The sequence below is a fragment of the Bufo gargarizans genome, chromosome 1 (genome assembly GCF_014858855.1).
Source record: "Bufo gargarizans isolate SCDJY-AF-19 chromosome 1, ASM1485885v1, whole genome shotgun sequence".
In the NCBI taxonomy this organism is placed as follows: Eukaryota; Metazoa; Chordata; class Amphibia; order Anura; family Bufonidae; genus Bufo; species Bufo gargarizans.
Window position 1 is genome coordinate 91,074,926 of NC_058080.1, and position 27,077 is coordinate 91,102,002.

Below are 27,077 nucleotides of genomic sequence, written 5' to 3' on the forward strand. Positions count from 1 at the left end.
CAGTAGGGCGAGATTAGGCAGATTAACTCCTCCAAAGGACTTGATTAACTGATCGATCTGCAGCTGTGGATCATTGAGCTGCTGATCCTCAATTGCTCACTGTTTTTAGGCTGCACAGACCGTTTGTCAGTCTAATTTTTCTGGGGTGATCGGCGGCCATTTTGTGTCTTGTGGTGCGCCAGCACAAGCTGCGACCAAGTGCATTTAACCCTCAATGGTGTGGTTGTTTTTTGGCTAAAGCCTACATCAGGGTGAAGCTGTCACACCAAGTGCATTTAACCAGCAATAGTCTGTTCATTTTTTGGCCATATACAAAATCAGGGGCAAGCTGCGCCTGTCACCAAGTGCATTTAACCCTCAATGGTGTGGTTGTTTTTTGGCTAAAGCCTACATCAGGGTGAAGCTGTCACACCAAGTGCATTTAACCAGCAATAGTCTGTTCATTTTTTGGCCATATACAAAATCAGGGGCAAGCTGCGCCTGTCACCAAGTGCATTTAACCCTCAATGGTGTGGTTGTTATTTGGCTAAAGCCTACATCAGGGTGAAGCTGTCACACCAAGTGCATTTAACCAGCAATAGTCTGTTCATTTTTTGGCCATATACAAAATCAGGGGCAAGCTGCGCCTGTCACCAAGTGCATTTAACCCTCAATGGTGTGGTTGTTATTTGGCTAAAGCCTACATCAGGGTGAAGCTGTCACACCAAGTGCATTTAACCAGCAATAGTCTGTTCATTTTTTGGCCATATCCCAGTCTAATTCTGTCACTAAATCCATACCGGTCACCCAGCGCCTAAATACTAGGCCTCAAATTTATATCCAGCTAAATCTGTCCCTAGTGCTGTAGCTGGGCGAGTTATTTAGTGTCCGTTCAAGCACATTTCTTGTTCTGGGTTGAAATACAATTCTCAATTTAGCAATTTCATAATTTAGTGGTTCCTGCTATATCAGAGCTCTTTGAAATCTATCCCAAAAAGGGTATATAATATTGAAGGTGCACATAGGGTCATTCAGAGTAACTTCACACACACCCGCTACTGTGTATTTCCAAGTCTAATTCTGTCACTAAATCCATACCGGTGACCCAGCGCCTAAATACTAGGCCTCAAATTTAATTCCCTCTAAATCTCTCGTTACCCACCGCTGTACTGTTGTTGCTGGGCAAGATATTTAGTGTCCGTCAAAGCACATTTTTTGTTCTGGGTTGAAGTACAATTCCCAATTTAGCAATTTCATAATTTAGTGGTTTCTGCTATATCAGAGCTATTTGAAATCTATCCCAAAAAGGGTATATAATATTGAAGGTGCACATAGGGTCATTCAGAATAACTTCACACACACCCGCTACTGTGTATTTCCAAGTCTAATTCTGTCACTAAACCCATACCTGTCACCCAGCGCCTAAATACTAGGCCTCAAATTTAAATCCCTCTAAATCTCTCGTTACCGTTGTCCTGTTGTAGCTGGGAAAGTTATTTAGTGCCCGTCAAAGCACATTTTTTGTTCTGGGTTGAAGTACAATTCCCAATTTAGCAATTTCATAATTTAGTGGTTCCTGCTATATCAGAGCTATTTGAAATCTATCCCAAAAAGGGTATATAATATTGAAGGTGCACATAGGGTCATTCAGAATAACTTCACACACACCCGCTACTGTGTATTTCCAAGTCTAATTCTGTCACTAAATCCATACCGGTGACCCAGCGCCTAAATACTAGGCCTCAAATTTAATTCCCTCTAAATCTCTCGTTACCCACCGCTGTACTGTTGTTGCTGGGCAAGATATTTAGTGTCCGTCAAAGCACATTTTTTGTTCTGGGTTGAAGTACAATTCCCAATTTAGCAATTTCATAATTTAGTGGTTTCTGCTATATCAGAGCTATTTGAAATCTATCCCTAAAAGGGTATATAATATTGAAGGTGCACATAGGGTCATTCAGAATAACTTCACACACACCCGCTACTGTGTATTTCCAAGTCTAATTCTGTCACTAAATCCATACCGGTGACCCAGCGCCTAAATACTAGGCCTCAAATTTAATTCCCTCTAAATCTCTCGTTACCCACCGGTGTACTGTTGTTGCTGGGCAAGATATTTAGTGTCCGTCAAAGCACATTTTTTGTTCTGGGTTGAAGTACAATTCCCAATTTAGCAATTTCATAATTTAGTGGTTTCTGCTATATCAGAGCTATTTGAAATCTATCCCTAAAAGGGTATATAATATTGAAGGTGCACATAGGGTCATTCAGAATAACTTCACACACACGCTTCTGTGCATTTCCAAGTCTAATTCTGTCACTAAATCCATACCGGTGACCCAGCGCCTAAATACTAGGCCTCAAATTTAAATCCCTCTAAATCTCTCGTTACCCACCACTGTACTGTTGTTGCTGGGCAAGATATTTAGTGTCCGTCAAAGCACATTTTTTGTTCTGGGTTGAAGTACAATTCCCAATTTAGCAATTTCATAATTTAGTGGTTTCTGCTATATCAGAGCTATTTGAAATCTATCCCTAAAAGGGTATATAATATTGAAGGTGCACATAGGGTCATTCAGAATAACTTCACACACACGCTTCTGTGCATTTCCAAGTCTAATTCTGTCACTAAATCCATACCGGTGACCCAGCGCCTAAATACTAGGCCTCAAATTTAAATCCCTCTAAATCTCTCGTTACCCACCACTGTACTGTTGTTGCTGGGCAAGATATTTAGTGTCCGTCAAAGCACATTTTTTGTTCTGGGTTGAAGTACAATTCCCAATTTAGCAATTTCATAATTTAGTGGTTTCTGCTATATCAGAGCTATTTGAAATCTATCCCTAAAAGGGTATATAATATTGAAGGTGCACATAGGGTCATTCAGAATAACTTCACACACACGCTTCTGTGCATTTCCAAGTCTAATTCTGTCACTAAATCCATACCGGTGACCCAGCGCCTAAATACTAGGCCTCAAATTTAAATCCCTCTAAATCTCTCGTTACCCACCGCTGTACTGTTGTTGCTGGGCAAGATATTTAGTGTCCGTCAAAGCACATTTTTTGTTCTGGGTTGAAGTACAATTCCCAATTTAGCAATTTCATAATTTAGTGGTTTCTGCTATATCAGAGCTATTTGAAATCTATCCCTAAAAGGGTATATAATATTGAAGGTGCACATAGGGTCATTCAGAATAACTTCACACACACGCTTCTGTGCATTTCCAAGTCTAATTCTGTCACTAAATCCATACCGGTGACCCAGCGCCTAAATACTAGGCCTCAAATTTAATTCCCTCTAAATCTCTCGTTACCCACCGCTGTACTGTTGTTGCTGGGCAAGATATTTAGTGTCCGTCAAAGCACATTTTTTGTTCTGGGTTGAAGTACAATTCCCAATTTAGCAATTTCATAATTTAGTGGTTTCTGCTATATCAGAGCTATTTGAAATCTATCCCTAAAAGGGTATATAATATTGAAGGTGCACATAGGGTCATTCAGAATAACTTCACACACACCCGCTACTGTGTATTTCCAAGTCTAATTCTGTCACTAAATCCATACCGGTGACCCAGCGCCTAAATACTAGGCCTCAAATTTAATTCCCTCTAAATCTCTCGTTACCCACCGCTGTACTGTTGTTGCTGGGCAAGATATTTAGTGTCCGTCAAAGCACATTTTTTGTTCTGGGTTGAAGTACAATTCCCAATTTAGCAATTTCATAATTTAGTGGTTTCTGCTATATCAGAGCTATTTGAAATCTATCCCTAAAAGGGTATATAATATTGAAGGTGCACATAGGGTCATTCAGAATAACTTCACACACACGCTTCTGTGCATTTCCAAGTCTAATTCTGTCACTAAATCCATACCGGTGACCCAGCGCCTAAATACTAGGCCTCAAATTTAAATCCCTCTAAATCTCTCGTTACCCACCGCTGTACTGTTGTTGCTGGGCAAGATATTTAGTGTCCGTCAAAGCACATTTTTTGTTCTGGGTTGAAGTACAATTCCCAATTTAGCAATTTCATAATTTAGTGGTTTCTGCTATATCAGAGCTATTTGAAATCTATCCCTAAAAGGGTATATAATATTGAAGGTGCACATAGGGTCATTCAGAATAACTTCACACACACGCTTCTGTGCATTTCCAAGTCTAATTCTGTCACTAAATCCATACCGGTGACCCAGCGCCTAAATACTAGGCCTCAAATTTAAATCCCTCTAAATCTCTCGTTACCCACCGCTGTACTGTTGTTGCTGGGCAAGATATTTAGTGTCCGTCAAAGCACATTTTTTGTTCTGGGTTGAAGTACAATTCCCAATTTAGCAATTTCATAATTTAGTGGTTTCTGCTATATCAGAGCTATTTGAAATCTATCCCTAAAAGGGTATATAATATTGAAGGTGCACATAGGGTCATTCAGAATAACTTCACACACACGCTTCTGTGCATTTCCAAGTCTAATTCTGTCACTAAATCCATACCGGTGACCCAGCGCCTAAATACTAGGCCTCAAATTTAAATCCCTCTAAATCTCTCGTTACCCACCGCTGTACTGTTGTTGCTGGGCAAGATATTTAGTGTCCGTCAAAGCACATTTTTTGTTCTGGGTTGAAGTACAATTCCCAATTTAGCAATTTCATAATTTAGTGGTTTCTGCTATATCAGAGCTATTTGAAATCTATCCCTAAAAGGGTATATAATATTGAAGGTGCACATAGGGTCATTCAGAATAACTTCACACACACGCTTCTGTGCATTTCCAAGTCTAATTCTGTCACTAAATCCATACCGGTCACCCAGCGCCTAAATACTAGGCCTCAAATTTATATCCCGCTGATTTTGAATACAATACATTGGGCCAAATAATATATTTGTTGTTGTGGTGAACCATAACAATGAGAAAAACATCTAGTAAGGGACGCGGACGTGGACATGGTCGTGGTGGTGTTAGTGGACCCTCTGGTGCTGGGAGAGGACGTGGCCGTTCTGCCACATCCACACGTCCTAGTGTACCAACTACCTCAGGTCCCAGTAGCCGCCAGAATTTACAGCGATATATGGTGGGGCCCAATGCCGTTCTAAGGATGGTAAGGCCTGAGCAGGTACAGGCATTAGTCAATTGGGTGGCCGACAGTGGATCCAGCACGTTCACATTATCTCCCACCCAGTCTTCTGCAGAAAGCGCACAGATGGCGCCTGAAAACCAACCCCATCAGTCTGTCACATCACCCCCATGCATACCAGGGAAACTGTCTCAGCCTCAAGTTATGCAGCAGTCTCTTATGCTGTTTGAAGACTCCGCTGGCAGGGTTTCCCAAGGGCATCCACCTAGCCCTTCCCCAGCGGTGAAAGACATAGAATGCACTGACGCACAACCACTTATGTTTCCTGATGATGAGGACATGGGAATACCACCTCAGCATGTCTCTGATGATGACGAAACACAGGTGCCAACTGCTGCGTCTTTCTGCAGTGTGCAGACTGAACAGGAGGTCAGGGATCAAGACTGGGTGGAAGACGATGCAGGGGACGATGAGGTCCTAGACCCCACATGGAATGAAGGTCGTGCCACTGACTTTCACAGTTCGGAGGAAGAGGCAGTGGTGAGACCGAGCCAACAGCGTAGCAAAAGAGGGAGCAGTGGGCAAAAGCAGAACACCCGCCGCCAAGAGACTCCGCCTGCTACTGACCGCCGCCATCTGGGACCGAGCACCCCAAAGGCAGCTTCAAGGAGTTCCCTGGCATGGCACTTCTTCAAACAATGTGCTGACGACAAGACCCGAGTGGTTTGCACGCTGTGCCATCAGAGCCTGAAGCGAGGCATTAACGTTCTGAACCTGAGCACAACCTGCATGACCAGGCACCTGCATGCAAAGCATGAACTGCAGTGGAGTAAACACCTTAAAACCAAGGAAGTCACTCAGGCTCCCCCTGCTACCTCTTCTGCTGCTGCCGCCTCGGCCTATTCTGCTGCTGCCGCCTCGGCCTCTTCCTCCGCCTCTGGAGGAACGTTGGCACCTGCCGCCCAGCAAACAGGGGATGTACCACCAACACCACCACCACCACCTCCGTCACCAAGCGTCTCAACCATGTCACACGCCAGCGTTCAGCTCTCCATCTCACAAACATTTGATAGAAAGCGTAAATTCCCACCTAGCCACCCTCGATCCCTGGCCCTGAATGCCAGCATTTCTAAACTACTGGCCTATGAAATGCTGTCATTTAGGCTGGTGGACACAGACAGCTTCAAACAGCTCATGTCGCTTGCTGTCCCACAGTATGTTGTTCCCAGCCGGCACTACTTCTCCAAGAGAGCCGTGCCTTCCCTGCACAACCAAGTATCCGATAAAATCAAGTGTGCACTGCGCAACGCCATCTGTAGCAAGGTCCACCTAACCACAGATACGTGGACCAGTAAGCACGGCCAGGGACGCTATATCTCCCTAACTGCACACTGGGTAAATGTAGTGGCAGCTGGGCCCCAGGCGGAGAGCTGTTTGGCGCACGTCCTGCCGCCGCCAAGGATCGCAGGGCAACATTCTTTGCCTCCTGTTGCCACCTCCTCCTTCTCGGCTTCCTCCTCCTCTTCTTCCACCTGCTCATCCAGTCAGCCACACACCTTCACCACCAACTTCAGCACAGCCCGGGGTAAACGTCAGCAGGCCATTCTGAAACTCATATGTTTGGGGGACAGGCCCCACACCGCACAGGAGTTGTGGCGGGGTATTGAACAACAGACCGACGAGTGGTTGCTGCCGGTGAGCCTCAAGCCCGGCCTGGTGGTGTGTGATAATGGGCGAAATCTCGTTGCAGCTCTGGGACTAGCCAATTTGACGCACATCCCTTGCTTGGCGCATGTGCTGAATTTGGTGGTGCAGAAGTTCATTCACAACTACCCCGACATGTCAGAGCTGCTGCATAAAGTGCGGGCCGTCTGTTCGCGCTTCCGGCGTTCACATCCTGCCGCTGCTCGCCTGTCTGCGCTACAGCGTAACTTCGGCCTTCCCGCTCACCGCCTCATATGCGACGTGCCCACCAGGTGGAACTCCACCTTGCACATGCTGGACAGACTGTGCGAGCAGCAGCAGGCCATAGTGGAGTTTCAGCTGCAGCACGCACGGGTCAGTCGCACTACAGAACAGCACCACTTCACCACCAATGACTGGGCCTCCATGCGAGACCTGTGTGCCCTGTTGCGCTGTTTCGAGTACTCCACCAACATGGCCAGTGGCGATGACACCGTTATCAGCGTTACAATACCACTTCTATGTCTCCTTGAGAAAACACTTAGGGCGATGATGGAACAGGAGGTGGCCCAGGAGGAGGAGGAGGAGGATGAGGAAGAGGGGTCATTTTTAGCACTTTCAGGCCAGTCTCTTCGAAGTGACTCAGAGGGAGGTTTTTTGCAACAGCAGAGGCCAGGTACAAATGTGGCCAGCCAGGGCCCACTACTGGAGGACGAGGAGGACGAGGATGAGGAGGAGGTGGAGGAGGATGAGGATGAAGCATGGTCACAGCGGGGTGGCACCCAACGCAGCTCGGGTCCATCACTGGTGCGTGGCTGGGGGGAAAGGCAGGACGATGACGATACGCCTCCCACAGAGGACAGCTTGTCCTTACCCCTGGGCAGCCTGGCACACATGAGCGACTACATGCTGCAGTGCCTGCGCAACGACAGCAGAGTTGCCCACATTTTAACCTGTGCGGACTACTGGGTTGCCACCCTGCTGGATCCACGCTACAAAGACAATGTGCCCACCTTACTTCCTGCACTGGAGCGTGATAGGAAGATGCGCGAGTACAAGCGCACGTTGGTAGACGCGCTACTGAGAGCATTCCCAAATGTCACAGGGGAACAAGTGGAAGCCCAAGGCCAAGGCAGAGGAGGAGCAAGAGGTCGCCAAGGCAGCTGTGTCACGGCCAGCTCCTCTGAGGGCAGGGTTAGCATGGCAGAGATGTGGAAAACTTTTGTCAACACGCCACAGCTAACTGCACCACCACCTGATACGCAACGTGTTAGCAGGAGGCAACATTTCACTAACATGGTGGAACAGTACGTGTGCACACCCCTCCACGTACTGACTGATGGTTCGGCCCCATTCAACTTCTGGGTCTCTAAATTGTCCACGTGGCCAGAGCTAGCCTTTTATGCCTTGGAGGTGCTGGCCTGCCCGGCAGCCAGCGTTTTGTCTGAACGTGTATTCAGCACGGCAGGGGGCGTCATTACAGACAAACGCAGCCGCCTGTCTACAGCCAATGTGGACAAGCTGACGTTCATAAAAATGAACCAGGCATGGATCCCACAGGACCTGTCCGTCCCTTGTCCAGATTAGACATTAACTACCTCCCCATAACCATATATTATTGGACTCCAGGGCACTTCCTCATTCAATCCTATTTTTATTTTCATTTTACCATTATATTGCGATGCTACCCAAAGTTGAATGAACCTCTCCTCTGCCTGTGTGCTAGGCCTAAATATATGCCAATGGACTGTTGCAGTGGTGGCTGACATGAAGCCTGATTCTCTGCTATGACATGCAGACTAATTCTCTGCTGACATGAAGCCAGATTGTCTGTTACGGGACCTCTCTCCTCTGCCTGGGTGCTGGGCCTAAATTTATGACCATGGACTGTTGCAGTGGTGGCTGACGTGAAGCCTGATTCTCTGCTATGACATGCAGACTGATTCTCTGCTGACATGAAGCCAGATCGTCTGTTACGGGACCTCTCTGCTCTGCCTGTGTGCTAGGCCTAAATATATGCCAATGGACTGTTGCAGTGGTGGGTGACGTGAAGCCTCATTCTCTGCTATGACATGCAGACTGATTCTCTGCTGACATGAAGCCAGATTGTCTGTTACGGGACCTCTCTGCTCTGCCTGTGTGCTAGGCCTAAATATATGCCAATGGACTGTTGCAGTGGTGGGTGACGTGAAGCCTCATTCTCTGCTATGACATGCAGACTGATTCTCTGCTGTCATGAAGCCAGATTGTCTGTTACGGGACCTCTCTGCTCTGCCTGTGTGCTAGGCCTAAATATATGCCAATGGACTGTTGCAGTGGTGGGTGACGTGAAGCCTCATTCTCTGCTATGACATGCAGACTGATTCTCTGCTGTCATGAAGCCAGATTGTCTGTTACGGGACCTCTCTGCTCTGCCTGTGTGCTAGGCCTAAATATATGCCAATGGACTGTTGCAGTGGTGGGTGACGTGAAGCCTCATTCTCTGCTATGACATGCAGACTGATTCTCTGCTGTCATGAAGCCAGATTGTCTGTTACGGGACCTCTCTGCTCTGCCTGTGTGCTAGGCCTAAATATATGCCAATGGACTGTTGCAGTGGTGGGTGACGTGAAGCCTCATTCTCTGCTATGACATGCAGACTGATTCTCTGCTGACATGAAGCCAGATTGTCTGTTACGGGACCTCTCTGCTCTGCCTGTGTGCTAGGCCTAAATATATGCCAATGGACTGTTGCAGTGGTGGGTGACGTGAAGCCTCATTCTCTGCTATGACATGCAGACTGATTCTCTGCTGACATGAAGCCAGATCCTCTGTTACGGGAGCTCTCTCCTCTGCCTGGGTGCTGGGCCTAAATTTATGACAATTGACTGTTGCAGTGGTGGGTGACGTGAAGCCTGATTCTCTGCTATGATATGAAGACTGATTCTCTGCTGACATGAAGCCAGATTGTCTGTTACGGGACCTTTCTCCTCTGCCTGGGTTCTGGGCCTAAATTTATGAAAATTGACTCTTACAGTGGTGGGTGACGTGAAGCCTGATTCTAGGCTATGATATGAAGACTGATTCTCTGCTGACATGAAGCCAGATTGTCTGTTACGGGACCTTTCTCCTCTGCCTGGGTTCTGGGCCTAAATTTATGAAAATTGACTCTTACAGTGGTGGGTGACGTGAAGCCTGATTCTCTGCTATGATATGAAGACTGATTCTCTGCTGACATGAAGCCAGATTCTCTGTTACGGGACCTCTCTCCTCTGCCTGGGTGCTGGGCCTAAATTTATGACAATGGACTGTTGCAGTGGTGGCTGACGTGAAGCCTGATTCTCTGCTATGACATGCAGACTGATTCTCTGCTGTCATGAAGCCAGATTGTCTGTTACGGGACCTCTCTGCTCTGCCTGTGTGCTAGGCCTAAATATATGCCAATGGACTGTTGCAGTGGTGGCTGACGTGAAGCCTCATTCTCTGCTATGACATGCAGACTAATTCTCTGCTGACATGAAGCCAGATTGTCTGTTACGGGACCTCTCTCCTCTGCCTGGGTGCTGGGCCTAAATTTATGACAATGGACTGTTGCAGTGGTGGCTGACGTGAAGCCTGATTCTCTGCTATGACATGCAGACTAATTCTCTGCTGACATGAAGCCAGATTGTCTGTTACGGGACCTCTCTCCTCTGCCTGGGTGCTGGGCCTAAATATATGCCAATGGACTGTTGCAGTGGTGGCTGACGTGAAGCCTCATTCTCTGCTATGACATGCAGACTAATTCTCTGCTGTCATGAAGCCAGATTGTCTGTTACGGGACCTCTCTGCTCTGCCTGTGTGCTAGGCCTAAATATATGCCAATGGACTGTTGCAGTGGTGGGTGACGTGAAGCCTGATTCTCTGCTATGACATGCAGACTGATTCTCTGCTGACATGAAGCCAGATTGTCTGTTACGGGACCTCTCTGCTCTGCCTGTGTGCTAGGCCTAAATATATGCCAATGGACTGTTGCAGTGGTGGGTGACGTGAAGCCTCATTCTCTGCTATGACATGCAGACTGATTCTCTGCTGACATGAAGCCAGATACTCTGTTACGGGACCTCTCTCCTCTGCCTGTGTGTGTGCTGGGCCTAAATATATGCCAATGGACTGTTGCAGTGGTGGCTGACGTGAAGCCTCATTCTCTGCTATGACATGCAGACTAATTCTCTGCTGACATGAAGACAGATTCTCTGTTACGGGACCTCCCTCCTCTGCCTGGGTGCTGGGCCTAAATATATGCCAATGGACTGTTGCAGTGGTGGGTGACGTGAAGCCTGATTCTCTGCTATGATATGAAGACTGATTCTCTGCTGACATGAAGCCAGATTGTCTGTTACGGGACCTTTCTCCTCTGCCTGGGTTCTGGGCCTAAATTTATGAAAATTGACTCTTACAGTGGTGGGTGACGTGAAGCCTGATTCTCTGCTATGATATGAAGACTGATTCTCTGCTGACATGAAGCCAGATTCTCTGTTACGGGACCTCTCTCCTCTGCCTGGGTGCTGGGCCTAAATTTATGACAATGGACTGTTGCAGTGGTGGCTGACGTGAAGCCTGATTCTCTGCTATGACATGCAGACTGATTCTCTGCTGACATGAAGCCAGATCCTCTGTTACGGGACCTCTCTCCTCTGCCTGTGTGTGTGCTGGGCCTAAATATATGCCAATGGACTGTTGCAGTGGTGGCTGACGTGAAGCCTCATTCTCTGCTATGACATGCAGACTAATTCTCTGCTGACATGAAGACAGATTCTCTGTTACGGGACCTCTCTCCTCTGCCTGGGTGCCGGGGCCTAAATATCTGAGAATGGACTGTTCCAGTGGTGGGTGACGGGAAGCCAGATTCTCTGCTATGGAACCTCTCTCCAATTGATTTTGGTTAATTTTTATTTATTTAATTTTTATTTTAATTCATTTCCCTATCCACATTTGTTTGCAGGGGATTTACCTACATGTTGCTGCCTTTTGCAGCCCTCTAGCTCTTTCCTGGGCTGTTTTACAGCCTTTTTAGTGCCGAAAAGTTCGGGTCCCCATTGACTTCAATGGGGTTCGGGTTCGGGACGAAGTTCGGATCGGGTTCGGATCCCGAACCCGAACATTTCCGGGATGTTCGGCCGAACTTCTCGAACCCGAACATCCAGGTGTTCGCTCAACTCTACTCATCTCCACTACAAATAGGAAAAAGAGGCTACAATTTGCACGAGCTCACCAAAATTGGACAGTTGAAGACTGGAAAAATGTTGCCTGGTCTGATGAGTCTCGATTTCTGTTGAGACATTCAAATGGTAGAGTCCGAATTTGTCCATCCCTCATGACCATCATGTACCCATCCTCTGATGGCTACTTCCAGCAGGATAATGCATCATGTCACAAAGCTCGAATCATTTTAACCTGCTCAGGACCGCCGTACGCAGGATTGCGTCCTGCCGGCGGCCCTGCTCTTCTGGGTGGACGCATATACGCGTCCTCCCGCGAGAGCCGAGATTTCCTGTGAACGCGCGCGCGCTCACAGGAACGGAAGGTAAGAGAGTGGATCTCCAGCCTGCCAGTGGCGATCGCTCGGTGGCAGGCTGGAGATATGATTTTTTTAACCCCTAACAAGTATATTAGACGCTGTTTTGATAACAGCGTCTAATATACCTGCTACCTGGTCCTCTGGTGGTCCCTTTTGTTTGGATCGACCACCAGAGGACTCAGGCAGCTTACTAAAGTAGCACCAAACACCACTACACTACACCCCCCCGTCACTTATTAACCCCTTAGGAACCCCTGATCACCCCATATAGACTCCCTGATCACCCCCCTGTCATTGATCACCCCCCTGTCATTGATCACCCCCCTGTAAGGCTCCATTCAGACGTCCGTATGATTTTTACGGATCCATGGATACATGAATCGGATCCGCAAAACACATGCGGACGTCTGAATGGAGCCTTACAGGGGGGTGATCAATGACAGAGGGGTGATCACCCATATACACTCCCTGATCACCCCCTGTCATTGATCACCCCACTGTAAGGCTCCATTCAGACGTCCGTATGATTTTTACGGATCCATGGATACATGGATCGGATCCGCAAAACACATGCGGACGTCTGAATGGAGCCTTACAGGGGGGTGATCAATGACAGAGGGGTGATCACCCATATACACTCCCTGATCACCCCCTGTCATTGATCACCCCCCTGTAAGGCTCCATTCAGACGTCCGCATGATTTTTACGGATCCATGGATACATGGATCGGATCTGCAAAACACATGCGGACGTCTGAATGGAGCCTTACAGGGGGGTGATCAATGACAGAGGGGTGATCACCCATATGCACTCCCTGATCACCCCCTGTCATTGATCACCCCCCTGTAAGGCTCCATTCAGACGTCCGCATGATTTTTACGGATCCATGGATACATGGTTCGGATCCGCAAAACACATGCGGACGTCTGAATGGAGCCTTACAGGGGGGTGATCAATGACAGAGGGGTGATCACCCATATACACTCCCTGATCACCCCCTGTCATTGATCACTCCCCTGTCATTGATCACCCCCCTGTAAGGCTCCATTCAGACGTCCGCATGTGTTTTGCGGATCCGATCCGTGGATCCGTAAAAATCATACGGACGTCTAAATGGAGCCTTACCAGGGGGGTGATCAGGAGGTCTATATGGGTGATCACCCCCCTGTCATTGATCACCCCCCTGTAAGGCTCCATTCAGACATTTTTTTGGCCCAAGTTAGCGGAAATATATATATTTTTTTGTTTGTTTTTTCTTACAAAGTCTCATATTCCACTAACTTGTGTCAAAAAATAAAAGCTCACATGAACTCACCATACCCATCACGGAATCCAAATGCGTAAACATTTTTAGACATTTATATTCCAGACTTCTTCTCACGCTTTAGGGCCCCTAAAAAGCCAGGGCAGTATAAATACCCCACATGTGACCCCATTTCGGAAAGAAGACACCCCAAGGTATTCCGTGAGGGGCATATTGAGTCCATGAAAGATTGAAATTTTTGTCCTACGTTAGCGGAAATTGAGACTTTGTGAGAAAAAAATAAAATAAAATCAATTTCCGCTAACTTATGCCAAAAAAATACATTTTTATGAACTCGCTGTGCCCCTCACGGAATACCTTGGGGTGTCTTCTTTCCAAAATGGGGTCACTTCTGGGGTAGTTATACTGCCCTGGCAATTTAGGGGCCCAAATGTGTGAGAAGTACCTTGCAATCAAAATCTGTAAAAAATGGCCTGCGAAATCCGAAAGGTGCACTTTGGAATGTGTGCCCCTTTGCCCACCTTGGCTGCAAAAAAGTGTCACACATCTGGTATCGCCGTACTCAGGAGAAGTTGGGGAATGTGTTTTGGGGTGTCATTTTACATATACCCATGCTGGGTGAGAGAAATATCTTGGCAAAAGATAACTTTTCCCATTTTTTTATACAAAGTTGGCATTTGACCAAGATATTTTTCTCACCCAGCATGGGTATATGTAAAATTACACCCCAAAACACATTGCCCAACTTCTCCTGAGTACGGCGATACCAGATGTGTGACACTTTTTTGCAGCCTAGATGTGCAAAGGTGCCCAAATTCCTTTTAGGAGGGCATTTTTAGACATTTGGATCCCAGACTTCTTCTCACACTTTCGGGCCCCTAAAAAGCCAGGGCAGTATAAATACCCCACATGTGACCCCACTTTGGAAAGAAGACACCCCAAGGTATTCAATGAGGGGCATGGCGAGTTCATAATTTTTTTTTTTTTTTGCATAAGTTAGCGGAAATTGATTTTTTTTTGTTTTTTTCTCACAAAGTCTCACTTTCCGCTAACTTAGGACAAAAATTTCAATCTTTCATGGACTCAATATGCCCCTCACGGAATACCTTGGGGTGTCTTCTTTCCGAAATGGGGTCACATGTGGGTTATTTATACTGCCCTGGCTTTTTAGGGGCCCTAAAGTGTGAGAAGAAGTCTGGGATCCAAATGTCTAAAAATGCCCTCCTAAAAGGAATTTGGGCACTTTTGCAGCCTAGATGCGCAAAAGTGTCACACATGTGGTATCGCCGTACTCAGGAGAAGCTGGGGAATGTGTTTTGGGGTGTCATTTTACATATACCCATGTTGGGTGAGAAAAATATCTTGGTCAAATGCCAACTTTGTATAAAAAAATTGGAAAAGTTGTCTTTTGCCAAGATATTTCTCTCACCCAGCATGGTTATATGTAAAATGACACCCCAAAACATTCCCCAACTTCTCCTGAGTACGGCGATACCAGATGTGTGACACTTTTTTGCAGCCAAGATGGGCAAAGGGGCACATATTCCAAAGTGCACCTTTCGGATTTCGCAGGCCATTTTTTACACATTTTGATTGCAAAGTACTTCTCACACATTTGGGCCCCTAAATTGCCAGGGCAGTATAACTACGCCACAAGTGACCCCATTTTGGAAAGAAGACACCCCAAGGTATTCCGTGAGGGGCATGGCGAGTTCCTAGAATTTTTATTTTTTGTCGCAAGTTAGTGGAATATGAGACTTTGTAAGAAAAAAATAAAATAAAATAAAAATCATCATTTTCCGCTAACTTGTGACAAAAAATAAAAAGTTCTATGAACTCACTATGCCCATCAGCGAATACCTTAGGGTGTCTACTTTCCGAAATGGGGTCATTTGTGGGGGTTTTCTACTGTTTGGGCATTGTAGAACCTCAGGAATCATGACAGGTGCTCAGAAAGTCAGAGCTGCTTCAAAAAGTGGAAATTCACATTTTTGTACCATAGTTTGTAAACGCTATAACTTTTACCCAAACCATTATTTTTTTGCTCAAACAATTTTTTTTTTATCAAAGACATGTAGAACAATTAATTTAGTGAAAAATTTATATATGGATGTCGTTTTTTTTTCAAAATTTTACAGCTGAAAGTGAAAAATGTCATTTTTTTGCCAAAAAATCGTTAAATTTTGATTAATAACAAAAAAAGTAAAAATGTCAGCAGCAATGACATACCACCAAATGAAAGCTCTATTAGTGAGAAGAAAAGGAGGTAAAATTAATTTGGGTGGTAAGTTGCATGAGCGAGCAATAAACGGTGAAAGTAGTGTAGTGCAGAAGTGTAAAAAGTGGCCTGGTCATGAAGGGGGTATTAGCTAGCGGGGTTGAAGTGGTTAAATTGGTTTCTTGAACATGACAATGAGTTCACTGTACTAAAATGGCCCCCACAGTCATCAAATCTCAACCCAATAGAGCATCTTTGGGATGTGGTGGAACGGGAGCTTCGTGCCCTGGATGTGCATCCCTCAAATCTCCATCAACTGCAAGATGCTATCCTATCAATATGGGCCAACATTTCTAAAGAATGCTATCAGCACCTTGTTGAATCAATGCCACGTAGAATTAAGGCAGTTCTGAAGGCAAAAGGGGGTCCAACACCGTATTAGTATGGTGTTCCTAATAATTCTTTAGGTGAGTGTATGCGTACCAAGGATAAGAGCTTATTGACTATTAGGGCAAACTCTTTTTTTGGACTATTGCTACAGATTTAAGGATACACAACTTACACTTTCTCAAATATACCACAGGCTTCGGGATGGTTTAGGGGAAACAGCAACATTTAAAAGTGAGGGCGGCTGGGAAGATGAATTGGGCGATGGGAACATCTTGGAATGGGATATAATATACCAAAATATAAAAAAGGTATCGGTCTCTCAGAAATAAAGATTGATTCAGTTCAAGATTGTGCATCGCCTATACTACTCCGCCGCCTTCCTCGCTAAAATATACAAGGAGAGGAGGGACCTGTGTTGGAAATGCTCATCAGATAATGCGGATTTGGGTCACTTATTATGGAACTGTCCAGTATAGCAAGGGAACCGGAACGACGTTAGTCAGAAAGGGCAGGCTTCCGACCTCGCTCCAAAATCCCTTTTAGTGGAAATTCTGGGAATAGAGTAGAAATTAAAATATGGGCGGATCACGCAGCAGTGAATTATAGGGGGGAGGGGGGGATAAAAGAATCAAATATGTCAATTGATGCAAAAATTATATTTGTAGATTTAAACTGTCTGTTATGTGAAATTATGTATGTTTTTGGTTCAGAAAGCAATAAAGAATGTAATTAAAAAAAGAGATACTTTTATAACCCTTTCCAGCTTGATGCAAGTCAACAATTCTTAATCGTAGGTCTTTTGAGAGCTTTTTTGTGCGAGGCATCATTCACTTCAGACAATGCTTCTTTTGAAAAGCAAACCCAGAACTGGTGTGTGTTTTTTTTATAGGGCAGGGCAGCTGTAACCAACACCTCTAATCTCATCTCATTGATTGGACTCCAGTTGGCTGACACCTCACTCCAATTAGCTCTTGGAGATGTCATTAGTCTAGGGGTTCACATACTTTTCCACCTGCACTGTGAATGTTTACATGGTGTGTTCAATAAAAACATGGTAACATTTAATTCTTTGTGTGTTATTAGTTTAAGCAGACTGTGATTATCTATTGTTGTGACTTAGATGAAGATCAGATCACACTTTATGACCAATTTGTGCAGAAATCCATATCATTCCAAAGGGTTCACATACTTTTTTCTTGCAACTGTATTGTTGTTATCCATATTGCCTCCTTTCCATCACATTATACACAGTACGTATCAGTGTTTACGACCACCCTGTAATCTAGCAGCGGTGGCCGTGCTTGCACATTATAGGGAAAGGCTGGAAGTGTGCATAGGCCAACACCTTTAGCTATAGTGTGCAAGCACGGCCACCACTGCTTGATTGCAGAGTGGTCAAAACATGGATACGAGCAGTATATAATGTGATGGAAAAGAGCCAATATGGATAATCACAATACATTAGTAAGTGACTTATATTAACTTTCTCTACATAATAAATGCCATTTGTTAAAGTGAGGCAGCTCCTTTAAGTGTGCTACACTTAATAGGGTTAGGCAAAAAATGTCTTGGTGCATACATTGCATGTTTCCTATGTGTGATAGGAACTGCATGTGTCTTGTTTCTGACTGACTTAAGAGCAGGATATCCATATATGTGTAAGGCTACTGTCACACTTGTGGCAGCAGGGTCCATCAGGCTATTCCAGTGGGAAAACAACATGCCAGATCCATTCTTAAGCTAGCCCACCGTGTGGCCGGAGCTCCGCTCCGGTCCCATTCACTATAATAGGGGTGGGCTGGAGGTCTGGCTTCAGCATGGCAAACATGCTGAGAGGTGGCCAGACAAAAACTACAGCAGACTCCGGTGGGCTAGCGTTAGCACAGATGCGGCAGGCTCTTTCCCCACTGGAACATCCTGCCGGACCCTGTTACTGCAAGTGTAAAAGTAGCCTAAATTCTGCCACATGTACAGTCAGGTCCATAAATATTGGGACATCGACACAATTCTAACATTTTTGGCTCTATACACCACCACAATGGATTTGAAATGAAACAAACAGAATCAGTTACACTGGTGGGTCCTATGGTGGCTTCAGTAATACTAATTGTCCCTTTAGTTGTCTCAGTTGTAATATTGCCCTACTAAAAGGTAACAGCAGTAATAATTCCCATTAACAGCAGTAATAATTCCCATTATAGGGGCCCCAGTAGTAACAGTGCCTCATAAAGTGGCTGCAAAAGTAATAATGCCCACTATAGTGACCCAGCACTAATAATGTCCCCTATAATGTCCTCAGTAATAATAATTTCCCCAGTAATAATAATACACTCATAATGCCCCAAGTAATGCCTTTGTAGTGCTCCCAGTAAAAAAATATGTCCCAATAATGCCCCCTATAAGGCCCCCAGTAGTGCCCTAGTAGAATATTCCCCCAAATGGCCAAGTAAATAAAATGCCTTATTACTATTCCATGTCCATATGTGCGGTTCAGGTCATAGGGCTCTACTAGCCTGTGGCCTGAAACTACTGTGTCCTTGCGCATGTGGTCATACTGACGCTAGGTACATAAGTACCTGGTGCTTTCAGTAATAATTAACACTAGAAACATCAAGTGGTTAGCTACCAAGTCTGTGGCTGTGAGGAGGGCCCAGGTGGGACGCTGGACATGGGGCCACTAGGAAGTTTCTCTGTAGGGTCTATGACCAGTCCACCTTTCTATCTGATCCTCATTCTCCCTATTATTGGACATCAAAGAACAAATCCTCTCCAGATCTGGTTTAAATCCAGAGCAGCAAAATTCACACAAAACTTGATTTTGCTGCAGATTTCAATGAGGAAACTCTTTGGCATTGCCACAGATTTCACAGTCTGCACTGCAAATAAATATAAAATCCACGTGAAAGGTTATGTACAGATTTCAAATCTCATCCACTTCAATGCTCTTTTTTTTTTTAATGCCAGTGTGTCTATGGCACCTGATATTCTGACTAGCTGTAAAGGAAGGACCGGCACTCGCGCTTGTTTCTTTTGATGCAGAATTTAATTTAAGTCACCTATTCATTCATAGTGACGCGTTTCAGCACTCACATGTGCTTTCATCAGACTATACATAAGTATCCTCAATACATGTCTTAAATAACAGAAAAATGAAAAAAATACAGAGGAACTGACATCATATCACTGGCTCCTCCCCCTCACAATCTCAATCTGGACGGAGCTACAATTTGTCATGCATTATGACATGGACAAAATCTCCTTTCTAGATACATGGGTCCTGATGGGGGAAGAGGGTAGATTATATACTGACTTGTTTACAAAGGAGACCGATCGCAATATCTTACTTGCATTCTCCAGCAGTCATCCGGTCTCTACAAAGAAATCAATTCCCTTTTCTCAATTTCAGCGGGTTAGGAAAATAGTTAGCAACACTGAGGTCCGTAAAACTAGGCTAGAGGAAATGGAGATTACATTTTTAGCCAGAGGTTATCCTAGGCCACTCTTACAAGAACAGAGGAAGAAGGTAGATACTCCTGAAAAAAACAAGACAGTGAAGCAACCACGCATTCCACTGGTGGTCAAATATAACCGATTGACCCAACAACTAACAGGCATTGTCAATAAACATTGGCATACAATCTCAAAATCATAACCTCAGATTGAGGAATTTGAAGACCCCCTGTGCTATGTTTTAAAAGGGCCGATGATATCAAAGATAAAATAGTCAAGGCCGACATTGGTAGCAATAAGCGAGATTTGAGACAGAGCGTGTTATCTTCTCCCAGACAGGGTACATTCCCTTGTCTGAATTGTGTAAATTGCTCAAGCGTGATCAGGGGGTCTCATCTCCCACACCCGCACTCTGGGGAGAGAATTCCCATAAGAGGTGTGTTCACATGTGACAGCAGATTTGTTGTTTATATTTTGAAATGTCTTTGTGGACTACTATACGTGGGGGAAACCTCTATGAGGATCAAAGACAGGTTGAGCAAACACAAGTCCACCATCAGGAAGGGTAATTTATTGCTCCCCATACCATATCATTTTCATGAAAAGAAACACACAATATGCACAATTATGTTACCAGGTTATTTAAGGGTGTACCACTACCTCGCCGTGGCGGTGATCAAAATAAATTACTTTTGCAAAAAGAAGCGTATTGGATCCATCGTTTACAAACGATGGATCCAAGAGGCTTGAACCGAGAATACAATATAGGCAGTTTGATTTGATGTTTATAATCTCTTTGTTTCACTTTCCAGCGGAATTGATTATGGGACGCTTCTCATTGCCACAAATGGAGACACATGGAGCTTCCTTACCTATTATTGTATCTTGTCAGGGAGAGGAGCCAGTGGTATGACGTCAGTTCCTCTGTATTTTTTTTTTTTCATTTTTTGAGGATACTTATGTATAGTCTGATGAAAGCATATGTGAGTGCTGAAACGCGTCACTATGAATGAATAGGTGACTTAAATTAAATTCTGCATCAAAAGAAACAAGTGCGAGTGCTGGTCCTTCCTTTACAGCTGTAATACTGGGATGCCTGCCCGCTGACACGTGCACTGCCGAACAACTTAAGAGAGCAGTGCCGGCCATTTCACTCTACACATGATATTCTGACTAGTCATCGTCAAAATGACTTTTAGGTTCATTGTACTTTTAATATGCTCAATCACATAGATGAAGAAAATCCTTCAGGTTGCTGTCTGAAGCTATAGCTCAGTGGTTTAGATTCTTGCAGTGTTCTTGAGTTCAAAACCCCTGTCTGTTGATAAAAAGTAAAATAAATAAATTTTATTGAGCCCTAGAAAAGAGACAAATTCAAGTGATGTGTGACCCTGATGTCTGACTCTTCTCACTAGTTAGCGTCAGCGGCACAATGACTTTTAGGTTCATTGTACTTTTAATATGCTCAATCACATAGCTGAAAGTCATTGTGACACTGACTAGTGAGAAGCGAAGTGTCAGACATCAGGGTCCCACATCACTTGAATTTGTCTCTTTTCTAGGGCTCAATAAAATGAACATTTTGTTTTTTTAAGACTGACAGTGGTTTTGAACCTAAGAACACTGCAGGTGAGGCAAGCATCTAAACCACTGAGCTATAGCTTCAGACAGCAACCTTAAGGATTTTCTTCATCTATGTAATAAAGCATATTAAAATTTCAATGAACCTAAAAGTCATTTTGATGATGACTAGTCAGAATATCAGTCAGGTGTCACACTGGTATTATTCTGATACTTGACTATGATATCTGACCATGTCTTAAAATGAACACTGTACATATGAGTGGAGAGAAGGGCCAAACAATTTTACTAGTATTTAAGACCAGCAACAGAGTAAAAGGGTTGTCTGATTTCAGTATTAAAGGGGTATTCCCATCACATACAATCGGGTCTACAACGAGAACAGAGAAGGGAGAGCTGTGGCTGGAGGACCCCAGATTTCCCAGGGTCCGTCCACCACCAAGCACTGCTCCCCGCTGCTCTCATAGAAGTGAATAGGAGTTCACCGTGCACGCACGGCCCCTGCTCCCATTTATATTTGTGGGGCAGACGCAAATAGCTGAGCCAGCGTTCAGCTATTTTTGGCGGCACCATTGAAATGAATGGAGGGTGGCTACGCATGCACAGTGTGCCCTCCGTTTATTTCCCCGCTCCGTTCTCATTATAGGTGTGGGGCCCCCAATGTCTGAGATGGCAAAACCCCTTTAATGACCTGTTAGATTCAACACCGCCACTCAAGTTGTTCCTGCCAAGCTTTGTCTACATGTTAACAGCAGTCATGACTGCTACAGTCAATTACTGGCATCAGTCTTGCACCTTACAGGCCAATGGATATGTGTTGTCAACGTGACATCATCACTGTAGCCATGTACACAAATATCACCGGCTAGAACTTAAGCTTGCGGTGCTGGATGTAATAGATGACCGATGCTGATTTTATTATGGTATGTCTTCTCCCATTTTTTGCTGAGCCTGGACAACCCCTTTAAGAGGTTAATATGCATTAAAGAACCTTTAATTATGCTCTAGTGATGTTTAATCTTAAGAGTTGAATGGATAAACCCTTTAACATATTGGGAGGTAGATATGTCTTTCACCATTCCACAGCCCAGCTGGCATTCTTAAATCTAAATGAAATAAAATTTGTTTGCTTATTAATGCATCCTCCTTTTCAGTTAAACTTCTAGAATTAAATGACTCTATTACTGTGAATGACAGATTTGTTTTGTCTTATTCTCTTTTAAAAGCTGCACAGTTTTCAAGAATGCTGAATGTTTAAAAATGAAGGGCAAATCAAACCCGGAAAAATGAAAAGAAAAGGTCAAACACATCAAAGATCTTCTAAAAACTTTTCTGGATAAGTCATACCTGGCCTTAGGCATATAGCAAATATTGCACTTTTGTTAATTTACACAGCCTTTGCCTTTAGAGCTTTCTTAGAGTTGTAAACTCATGTCTTTTAATTTATACTGCTTAAGTTTACATACAAATATACTAGTAAAAATGAAATGGATATACAGTACAATGCAAAAATATTAGGCAGGTGTGGAAAATGCTTCAAAGTAAGAATACTTTTAAAAATAGAAAGAGTTAATAGTTTATTTATCAATTAACAAAACGCAAAGTGAATGAACAAAAGAGAAATGTAAATCAAATGAATATTTGGTGTGAGCTTCCTTTGCCTTCAAAATAGCATCAGTTGTTCTCGGCACACTTGCACACAGTTTTTGAAGAAACTTGGCAGTCAGGTTGTTCCAAACATCTTGGAAAACTAACCAAAGATCTTCTTTAAATGCTGGCTTGCTCACATCCTTCTATCTCTTCACGTAATCCCAGGCAGACTCTGTGAAATTGAGATCACGGCTTTGTGGACACTATGGGGGTCATTTACTATGCTGAAATACGCCAAAATTAGTCGTATTTCAGGCACAGATAATGGCGCAATGTGTTGTGCTGCTATATGTGACTTGGCCCCACTCATGCCAGGTCTAAAATTGTAAGCGTGGCATGGGCGGGGAAGGGGACGGGTAAGTAGGCCCATCTCATTCACTATTATTCTATACCTGTTTTAGAAGTGGTCTTACTTTTAGAACTGGTGCTGGAAGCGTTGAAGCTATGGAGAGGCCTGCACCTCTTCATAACTTTGGCAGATCCATTATTGTATCGGCTTCAAAGGCATTTGGCAAACAAACTGTCATTTGTTGCAGCCAAAATCTGCCAAACATTTAACATTTTGACTCTTCAGCCCAGAGCACCTGCTGCCATTTTTCTGCACCCTAGTTCCTATATTTTTACGCATTGTTGAGTCACTTGGCCTTTTTCCGAAGGTATGGCAATTTGACTGCAATTTTTCCATGAAAAATACTTTTGGCCAGACTTCTCCAAACAGTAGAAGGGTGTACCTGAATCTTACTGGTTTCCGAAAGTTCTGCGCTGATGACACTGCTGGACATCTTCTGATTCTGAACAAAAGTGTCACGTGAGGGGCCACCCTGATGCGTGATCCCGTGGCGGTGTGCCAAAGGTTGATCTATTTCACAAACTCAATCTCTCATGCCCCTACATACTGGCCAAACATTGAACATAGATCACACCTCTACACAGCCACACAACACACTGCCACCATCTATGATATTTAAATTAATATACTAATTAATTAGGAACTCAAAGAAGACCCCACAGTGCCTCACTCGCAAGCAGGCGCACAGTATAACTAACCAGACTAGTAGCAGATACATGGTAATGCAAACTGCACTCATGCACTTAAAAATGGAGGTTACTAGGCTTGTTCAGGGCACAGTACTTAAGTTACAAAAATTAAAAGAAATAAAAAAACATAGACATGCAAAAAAAAACTGTATAAAAATAAAAGGATAAAAACAGAAAGGTTCCTAATACTTACAGAATCGCTTGATAAATAGTCCATTCTGGTTCTGGTTAATGGAGAACATGGAATACAACAAAATGTCGCTCAGATATCCAAATTGTGTCTACAAAAGGTTCAATGTCCCTCATTTTGATTTCCTTTTGGCAGAGGGGGGAGCTGAGAGGGGTTTCTCTCCCATTCTTGGCCCGGCCTTCTGGGAAGGCCTTCATTACGTGAATATGCTGCACCTCTCAATCTGCTGGTAAACATAAAATATAAATAAAATATGTCTCCCTGTCCACTGCAATGGATATCTGAGACCCAACATGTTTTAATAAAGCATGTTTCATCATGCCTATCAATATAATGCCAATTATGAATGATGTAGGGGTCTCAGAATGTTAGTTGCTCGTTATGTGGGAATGCTAGCTGTCAGTAGTGGGATGCTTAGACTCCCTGTGATGCCCACATTATACGAAATACAATTATTACAGTGATTAATATATTGAGTTGTACTAGGAATGTGTTATATCTAGAGATGAGCGCATCGCAGCTAACGAAGTGAAATTCGATCCGAATTTCAGGAAAAATTTGATTCGCATTGAAGCCGAATTTCCTCGCACTTCGTGAAAACGAATCCCATTTTTTCCTAAAATTGCTGTTGTACATGTGAGGACATGAAGAAAGGAATTATGGGAAGACGGGATCACCCATAATGCCATGCATGCAGTTAATCAGCAGCCAGCCAGCCCTGTGATGTTACAGCCCTATAAATAGCATCAACCATCTTAGATTCTGCCATTTACCAGTGTACTTACTGCGGGGCGAGACGTCAGCAGGCGCTAGGGACCCTGTTAGAAAAAACTTGATTGTGCTACAAAAAACAATTTACAAGTGCAGGGAAAGATTACTCAAGGTGTAGGGAGAGTATAGGGAGGAATCATTCCACAGCATTTATGCTGAACAGGGTTCAGCAGGGGAGGTTACAGCCTGGGAAATAGGAACAATCCTATTACACCTTGCTGCACTGACTTAGGATCCAAATTATACAGCTCTGTGATTCTAGCAAACCATTCTTATTAGGGTCAAGTGCTGTTTGAAACAGGCATTAACAGGGGTTATTACAAGGAAATATTTATATGTCTAATTTGCCCTTGTGCAGTTATATGTTCTAAAGCATTTTTTGGCTTGTATTAGCCGTTGTGTGGTAAAGTGCTAAAATTACAGCCCATTTTGTTGTGTATTAGTTGCAAAAGTAAAATATATTTGCCTTTTAGCGGTGCAGTTATTTGTTCTTTTGTGGCGTGTATTAGTGGAAAAAGAAAAAAAAATATTTGACGGTCAGCAGTGCAGTTATCTGTTCTAAAGTCTTTTGTGGCTTGTATTAGTGTGAGAAGAAAAAACATATTTGCCATTCAGCGGTGCAGTTAAATGCTCTAAAGCCCTTTTTTTGTGTATTAGTGGGGGGAAAAAGGGCTTATTAGCTGTTGTGTGGTGAAGTGAGAAAATTACAAACTTTTTTGGGGCGTTTTAATTTACTTTTTATTAATTTATTTGATCTAACAGTATGCCAGACAGAGAAGTGCCAGGACCTGCACAGGAAAGTGGCAGAGGCCTAAATGTTTCTGGGGCAGACAAAGGTTGCAGCAGAGTAAGGGGCCATGGCAGCAGGGGTCACTTTGAGAAGACTGAGCTCCCAGTGTCAGCTAGCGGTCGTGTCTTGACCAGCAACCCAGCGGTTATTGAATGGTGGACTCGATCTTCGACTTCATCGCAAGTGACATCAGACACCCCCAGCCAAGAGTCAGTGGGTGTGTCAGACACAACCCTTATTTGGCATGGCCCGGGAGCAGGCCCTGTGCCCTTACCTGTCCTTAACCTGCCTTTGTCCTTTTCTGTTCCCTAAACCAGAAAAGTTTTGTATACAGTGAGGATAAACTACTAGAAGATAGTCAGCAGCTACTGGTAAGCCAAGATGTGGAGAATACATTCACCGTTTACTAACTAGTCGAGCAAGTAGTGATGAGGAGAGTGGTGTGGGAGCTGGTGTTGCGAGCGGTCAGGCTCCTGACCCAGAGACAGTTGAAGAGGACATCAGTGATGTGCAGACAGTACTCAGTACTCTATGATGAAGATGTAGCTGATTGCACTTGGGAGCCGGGTGACGAAGGGGTTTCATTTATTTATTTTCTTTATATAATAATGTAATATTATAAAATCCTGTGTCTCCATGGTAAATCTGCAGTGTGGGGGCCCTGTGTGACTTCTACACACTTTCAAAATAATCCTTCAGTGGGGCGAATAGATGCTGGACCTTCCCATGACCTTCCCAGGAGCTTCTGTCGGAAGCTGCGGTTAATTTCTGAGACATCCGTATGGTGCGGGGGGAATTCGAAGACCCTCTCCATTTCCGTGCACCACAGGATGTCCTTCTTCCCATCCATGATTACTGGGAACTCGTGATGTTTTCCCTGACGAAGAGACCAGGGGCTGGTATTATGGTTTGAATCTTGATGAACTTTGTGACTCTTCTGGGCTTCAAGCAATCTTGAAGATTTGACTTCTCATTGTCTGGAGCTACTAGAGGACTTTTCATGCCAGGCAGGTTCCCCCAGAAGTATCGAGCACGATGAGCAGCCGATACTGCACTTGCATCAATCTTCACAGGATTCGTCTCCAGGTGAAGAGAAATAGTTTTTTGGAATGCTTTCTCCATTGCAACCACATTCTCGAATAACCAGAAAACTGGCCGATTCTCTCCTGTCGTAGGCAACACTTTATTGAGTAATCATGGAAAGTCAGAAAACAGTTATCTACTGCTTCCATAAAGTCCTTTCCGGTGCGGGTTAACCACAGATAAGTCATTACAAGGACTGCCGCCAATTATCAGATCAAATTGTCCCCATTCTTCAATCTGTTTCCTGGTTATATTCTGTATGTCGCCCACATATACAATCTGCCCTGGATGGCATACCCGTCCTATCGTGACGGTGTCCTCACACACCTTTGAGGCCATATATTTTTCAATGCTGATTCTAAGCTGCATCACCCAGTGG